This window comes from Phocoena sinus, chromosome 7, assembly GCF_008692025.1.
Source record: "Phocoena sinus isolate mPhoSin1 chromosome 7, mPhoSin1.pri, whole genome shotgun sequence".
In the NCBI taxonomy this organism is placed as follows: Eukaryota; Metazoa; Chordata; class Mammalia; order Artiodactyla; family Phocoenidae; genus Phocoena; species Phocoena sinus.
Window position 1 is genome coordinate 53,398,664 of NC_045769.1, and position 7,758 is coordinate 53,406,421.

At 38.4% G+C, this 7,758-nt stretch overlaps 1 non-coding gene across 1 annotated transcript; it reads left to right on the forward strand.

Annotated features, from left to right (window-relative positions):
- Positions 1 to 4,156: 4,156 nt before the first annotated feature.
- Positions 4,157 to 4,264, forward strand: LOC116757275. Its single transcript, XR_004350921.1, has one exon. It is a non-coding gene; the product is annotated as a U6 spliceosomal RNA (small nuclear RNA).
- Positions 4,265 to 7,758: the final 3,494 nt, after the last annotated feature.

Consider the following 7,758-nt stretch of genomic DNA (forward strand, 5'->3'; position numbering starts at 1 on the left):
TACTATTCTCTCTGGTATATCCCTACTTCTTTCTGTCCGGCTGAATTTTTTAAACTTGGCCTGCATCTGAGGTTGGTTTCTTTTCTACAGTACGAAGGGTTAAAGCTGCTACTTCTTTTGCTCCCTTTTCTTACTTTTTCCCAAAATTCCTACTCTCACTGAAAGATCAAAAACCGAATTTTAAACTGATTTCACTCCTCACTGAGCTTGAGATTTTTCTTTCAAAGCCCCAACAATAGTTGTCAGTTCATACGACCAATTCAGAAGGCTTTTCACCTTTACTAAGCTACTCCCTCTCCTTTTGTGCAAACCTGGTGTTTGGAGTCAAATGTGTTCCAGGCATGGATCTTTTGATTTCCTCCTAAATCTTTGAGTACAGGGTAATTCCACTGAGACCTACTTCCATTTCCACCCAAGTTTATGATTCATACTCAGCATAATAAGGGCCTTATCCCCCTTATTTGTTCAATATTTAACTCTGCCACACTATAGGTTTCTGAAGTCCACAAATACAATAAAGAATTTAGCTAGTGGTCTCGAGGTCCCTGATCAGGAAGAAAGCGACATAAGAACGTGTGTGTGTGTGTGTGTGTGTGTGTGTGTGTGTGTGTGTGTGTGCTCTCTTTTAGTTTCACTTCAAGTCTCCTACATGCAACCTTCTGCAATGATTTATATAATGAATAAATTGAGAACACATGGTTGGAGTGATTCAGGTTGGCTGAAAAAAAAAAAAATCCCTGAGAGTCCCCTGAGGAGAATCTGGTATGGTTGCCTCTGACCAAAAATGGTAAAAGAGCCCAGAGAAAGGTAAAGAATGACAGAATCTAGGGCAACCAACCAGGTAGTAACTTCCAGTGTTTGACACTAGAATTGCAAAAACAAAACAGAAAATAAACTTACACTATACAGCTGTGCTTGTTTTGCAGCAAGCTTCACCAGGTTAGTGGCGGAATTTTGTATTTCTTAGTTTGCCTGGAATATCAGTTTCAGCTGTGCTGGCAACTGGAGGCTTACTCTAAAGCATTGGTTCTGATTCTAATTCTAAGGACCAGCAGCATCACCTGGAAGCTTGTTAGACATACAGATTCTTAAGCCCCTCCCAGACCTAATGAATCAGAAGCTTTGCAGGTAGAGCCCAGCAAACTGTGTTTAACAAGCCCTGCCACTGATTTCTGATGTATGAGAACCACCGCCCTAAACACTAATGATCTCTTCTAACATAAGAGTCCTCTGAGCCTAGACTGTGGCATTAGGTCCCAATTCTGACATTCATGCCCATTGTATTTCTTCTGATCCCAGAGAGAGAGATACTGGCGGCAAGGACAATGCAGAACAAAGAGATACAGATAGCCATTACTAGCTGGGGCTTTCACTGTGAACCCGAGGCTTATTTCCATTGTCCCTACATTCCTGGAAGGAGTCACAGGAGAGTTGGAGGGATGGCCAAGATCTCCTCTGAGACAGCAGTCTGAGCCCTCTTGCCGTTCCCATCAGAGGGAAACATTTTAGAAACATTTACCTCCACTAGCTTATAACGCTACAGAGAACTCCATAACCTGCCCAGCAAAATGTCCTGGGGTTTGACTATTATGTGAGCAGCATTTCTAACCTTTGAGTGACGAATAAGAAAACCAAGAGCATGACTCCCCTCGGAGCAGTGATTCCCTGGCTTTGGGCTGTGCAGGGAACCACAGGGTCATGTAAAATACAGATATTCAAGCCTAAGGGGTTCTGACGCAGACGGTCTAAGGTATAGAGCCCAAGAGTCAATATTTTAATAAGAATCCCCAGATGATCCTGCCATTGCTTCTGTAAGAAATTTAAAGAACTACTATTGCCTTATACACAATTGATACAGCACTTTTAGCCTGTATATTATATCCATTTCCCGAACTTCTTACGTGGAGATTTCAAGGCCTTCTCTCAGTTAAAAATATGAACAGATAGCTTTGTAATGATAGTGTTCCCATATGTTCATATGGCACTTGTACACTTTTAAAAGTTCCTTCACAGGCACCATCTCAAAATAGCGAGGGCACAAAATGGTATTGCTTGGAGAATGTTGCTTCCTTGATCCAAGCAGTTATTCAGAGAGAAGAGAGGAGTTTATGAATATATATTTGTGGCCGCATACAATGTGCAGGGATTAATGGCATGGATGAAATCAGGCACTGTGGAGAAGGCGCATCCAAGGGAAATCCAAAAGAGGATATCTTTTTTCTTAGTGAGAATTAAATTAAGGTGATTTTTAGAGCAGTTGCACTAGAGTCCCAGCTGTTTCCAAGGCTGTGGTCTAAAATATTGGATTATGTACTTTTTTCCATACTTGAAAAATCTGCAGTACAGCTTCCACAGAATACTGCCAAATAAATACTAAGGATGTCGATGTTTATTCTTCTGGAACAGAGACACAAAAATCAACCAAGAACTCTATTTAGGAGTGGAGGGAGACCCCTGAAGGACAGCATTTCATTTGTACATTTTCATTATGTAAGAGTAAAGGATCAGGACAGCTCTCAGGACTTTCCTATTGGGCTCTACGGCTTACTTTTGTTAAAGAAGAGTGCCAGTGCAGCCAAGGTTGCAGGTTTGATACCCACATAAGAGGAAAATCATTCTCTGGTTACAGACCGCACCTTGATCAGCTGCCCTGCAAGTGTATGCCATTGACCAGTAAAGAGTTTAAGAAAAATTGAGGAGCTGTTAATACCACACAAGACGCCAAAGCTCCTTTCAAACTGGTATATGCAGCTGGGGCTTCATCTCTGTTGTATCTATTACTTAATTGGATTTTAAAGCATCTGCTACTTTAAGAACATCATCATCTTCTTGTACACAACAGTTTTAACCATGCAACACATTAGGGGAATCCAAGACAGAATCTCTCAAATATTAAGTAGGTAACAATATGCAGAACAATACTTGTGATTAATCCTGACAATTTCATCTGATTACCTCTATTTTATAGGCACATTACTTACTTGCAGTTTTCTTACAAACTTTTTGTTTTAACAATTGCCACGTTGGTCTATGCTTTGATATCACTATAACTTTATTTGGTTCTGCTTAAGTTTTTTTCTCACATGATTTAAGTTTTAGGTAAGTATGAACTAATTCTAACTTGGAGAGTTCATTCTAATGAAAATGACTCCTGTAAGATTATATATAGTTTCACAGTGTATGGGATGTAGAGTGAGGGTGTGAAACGCATACACAGTAAACCCACAGCATCATACCTGTGTCAAATTTCTCCAAAGAGAGAAGGACAAAACCAAACGGCTAAGGAAGGGTCTACCTGACCACTCTTTTATTAGTTCTCACATATTTTCTGTTCTGACTTTTCTTCTTCCAAACAACAATAAGGAGGGTACAAAAAAGGTAAAAATCTTTGTTCCAAGGAGAACTTTGTTAAAGTAAGCTTTAAGGACTGGAGCCAAAGGCCTTTTCCCATGAGCTTCTGGAGCAAAACACAAATGGAAACACAGGTCCGCAGATAACAAGCAGGGCTGGCCCCTGGGGCCGAGCTTCTCAGCCTGCAGCTGAGTTACGTTCCCCCACTGCTGGGGACTGTTAATGCCTCTGGCCCAGGATCAAGGAATAGTTAGAGGGACAGCATGGCTGTGTTCCAAACATTACCTAGGCTGTAAGCATTACTAACTGAGTTTAAACTACAAATATCACTAAATGAATTTGTACTTGAACAGAAACCCTCAATTAATTTTAGCTATAACTGTTATTCTACAGTTGGACAGGACCTTAGAAATTCTCTGATGAGATCCAAATCCCTCAGTTTCCAGGTAAGGGGACGACCAATTAAGGTAAAAAGACTTATCCCAAGGACACACAGCTGGTTAGACACAGTATCCTTGGCTATTAAAGGAAATGATCACATTTTGACACCAATGACATTTTCACTGCCTTCATACTTAAAAAGGTGAAGCAAGTGATGCCTGTCATAGTGTGCCCGACTCCCACCTGATCCCCATCCTCATTTCCTCTTTGAGTATCACACCTTCCTCTTTCTCCATGAGCTTCCCCTTCTCTGATTTTACCTCCTTTTTCTAAACCGTCCCTGACTCTCCTCCTTGCACTGTATCCCTCTACTCCTCCCCATTCCTGAGCCATAAGATAGTACAGAGTCAGGAATAATGAAGGGGTGCTTGCTTCAGCAGCACATATCCTAAAACTGGAATGATACAGAGAAGATTAGCATAGCCCCTACGCAAGGAATAATGAAGGGAATCAAGAATAGCTATTGCTTATATCACTTTGTAAGCTTTGTCAAAGGTTTTACATCTTGACAGGACATTTCAATATCCCTATTAAAGTGTCTCCATCAAAATGTCCAGCTTTGCAGTAAAGATGAGCCATCAAAAAATCCAGGAAGACTAGATAAGAGATTTCACATTTTAACTTCTGACTGCCCCATTATCTGTCTGCTTTGTACCTCTCCATTCTCTTGGCCACCACTGTCTCTTGTCCTGGAACCACTGCAGGGCCCAGCTCTGAGTGGGCTCCAGCCAACCTCACACAGGCGCAATCTGAGGACGGCACTGGGCAGGGTACCCGATGTTCTCTCTCTTTACTGGCTTCCCTACTGCTGTGGATGGGGAAGCCCTCAAAGAAACAAGCATGCACAACTCAGAAGGGGGAAATGGAAGTTACTACAAACTTATTTATCTGCCTCCCTCCCCAATCCACAGGGAAGGTCCTGAGATACAGATGATATGGCTCTTTGGGGCTAGGTCTCCTGGATCAGGTGGTCTGGCCAGTCTGTTTAGATATCCTCTTATCCATTCTCTCTTCTCCCTGTTTCACCACCCTTGTATCTCTCACTTCTTTCCTCTGGATTTGCACTCTCTAACTAAGGCACTGAAGCCTGCTTTCTAGGTAACCCAGGCTAAGGGAATGTACTTTGGTATACAAACTTAACATTCCAATCAAAACTCAAAATGACATTGGCCAATATCTTACAGTATAAGATTTAGCATTTACCAATTATGTGACTACATCTAATGCATTCAAAAATTTTAAGGCCAACACAATCAAGTATTGGGGTGTTAATGACTTCCCCAGACTCAGTCTTAATAGGGATTCTATTTTATATTTAAACTTTATTTGCTTTTGTATAAGGAGGGTGTATGTGAATTAGAGTAGGGAAAGAAAGAAAAAGTAACATTAAAAATGCATTATAAATGTAGATTCCCTAAGTTTTCCATGTAACTCAAAGAGTTGAGTTCGTTTGTGATAAAAGCAAGACACTGATAGATGCTAAATTAAAAAACAAATGGGTGTTTGACTAAACAGCTTTGGGAACTTCTGAGTTAAACAAAGTTAATCAATTTTTTTTCCTTATTGTACAACTTCTCACAGCCTTTCATATGTAAAACTATAAGATTAACTGATTGGTATGTGTTAACTTATCAATTATTTCATGCTGGATAAATTACATGGGGATCCGATGATGGACAAAAATAGAAACAATGTTTGCCCTCATGTAGTTTTCAGCCCACTGAAGGGAGACCAACATCTATAGAAGTGATTATGTAAATAAATGTAAACTTGCAAACAAGAGAAATGCATGAGAGTTTGTAATAAAATTCCAATGAGAATTGTGAATATCTAAGGAGGGCAAAGTATATACTGTTTACAAACATAATTTGATAACTGCTCATTTTTCAGGGAAAGTTTTTTTTGGGCAGGGAGGATGAAATGCTGTATTAAGTGTATAGCTGAGGTTGAGAAACATTATTGGGACATCGTTGAGAAACAATGTTCAAAGAACTGTCTTTGAGGAAGATTCTTAACCTCTGTCTTCTCATCCAAAAATGAGAAGTTTTAACTCACTGACATTTCAGTGACTTTTCTAGTTATATATTGTATGATTAAATAACTCTAACTAAAATGTTTAGAAATTTGAGAATATTGTTTGGGATTTCTCCAGGACCCACTGCTGTCCCTTCTCTCTTTGCTGTTAACCTAATTGCTAATTACTCCCTTCATTTGAGTGGTAATATGGGAAATGGAAACCATAAAATCTACATTAGGAAATTTTGCTACTTATTGCCAGGAAGTAGATTAAAGCTATTGTACTCTTCAGTCTAAAGATAGGGCAAAATCTGACAAAAGGCATCCTCTTTGCTCAAAGAATAAGGTTTAATGTCAATAAAACATTTGGGATGGAGAATTAGTCCACATTTTCTTTGGTGAGTACTGTAGACAATAATTGTGTTGAATTTTATATATAAAAACTTCTATAATCTACTAGGAGTTCAAATAACCTCAAAATATTGAAATGATTTTTTAAAAAATCAATGAAAATTAACACAAATTTCTGTTTCAAATGCCATTTTCCAGTTAATCTCTATAAAAAACAGACGTCTGTTTCCCATTTGTCTCCTCCTTAAAATAGCTTTACTGTATGCCATGTATGTCTAATCCTTCTCGGGTAATATGGATTTAATAAGACATATGTCCTTATGTGTAGTACTTGGAAAGCCCTTTCCACAATTTGCTGTTTTAGGTCACACACATCTGGTGCTATTTTGACCTGGCAATTACATATAGTTCCTTCCTTAATTTCTTGGGAAAAAATAATAACATGACAAATTGGGAGTATGTTCAAATTAGCTTTTAAGTTTCTCCCAGTTGGGTGGACTGAACAAGAACTTCTATAAGCATTTCCTTCTTAGAGCTACATAAAACTTTCTCACCCATTTTTCATTGTCAAGAAATGTCTTTTTAAATGTCCAAAAGTCAAGTTTAATGGTAGCATTCTAACACTAGTTCAATAAGCCACTCTACAAGTTGAGGCAAATATATTTCTCCCTGAATATTATGTGTCAGAAGGTCTATCATTTAGCCTTGGCTCTACCACATACAAACCTTGGAACTTTTGTCTATTCATCCCATTGCTATTAGTTTCTTTGTGTATTTTTATGTGGAAATTAAATTATGTGGTCTTCACACATCACAAGTTTACTTTAAGGATCAAATGAAACATATGTGGAAGTGTTCTTTTATGTGAAAATGTTTTGAAATAGAAAAGTAACTTTACAAATAAGAGATACTACTTGTTGATCTCTAAAGGTTCACCTTATTAAACTAAACGTCTAGAAATCAACAGGACCTTATTAGATACTATGGAAGATATGAAACGTGTATAATGCAGTGTTTTTCGGTTATAAAAGGTGACCTTAAAACACTTCAACTAATTAAGAATATACTATTACAAATTAAATACTATATACTATAAGCAAGAAGTGGAACATCTGCTTGAAGAAGAAAATAATCAGTGTAAACTGGAATAATGACATACTAGATAGTAACTGAGTAATCAGAGAGGATTTGAAGAAGTGCAAAGCAAAAGAGCAAGACAGAGAAAACCTTCAGAGGGGCAAGAGTAGGCACAAAAATGTGAAATGTCAGAATGAATGAACCACTTCTCAGGTGACATGGTCAGATCCTTTAAAAAAAAAAAAAAAAAAGATCTCATTCTGGTCTTTTGTGTAAATTTGAATCTCTTCTACCCAAAAGGAATATGTGGAGAAATTCAGGACCAACAAATCATGAAGAACACTTTGTTCTCATACACCTAACACCTCCTGTCTCTCATTATTCTTCTTCCACCAAAACAGCGTGGACCATTTTTGGCAGCCTGTCAACATGCAACCTGTCACCACACTAATTAACGTGTCTTCAGCTAGAAAAGCAATGAAAAAAAAATGACAATCTAATGTTTCAAATTTAATGTCTGAC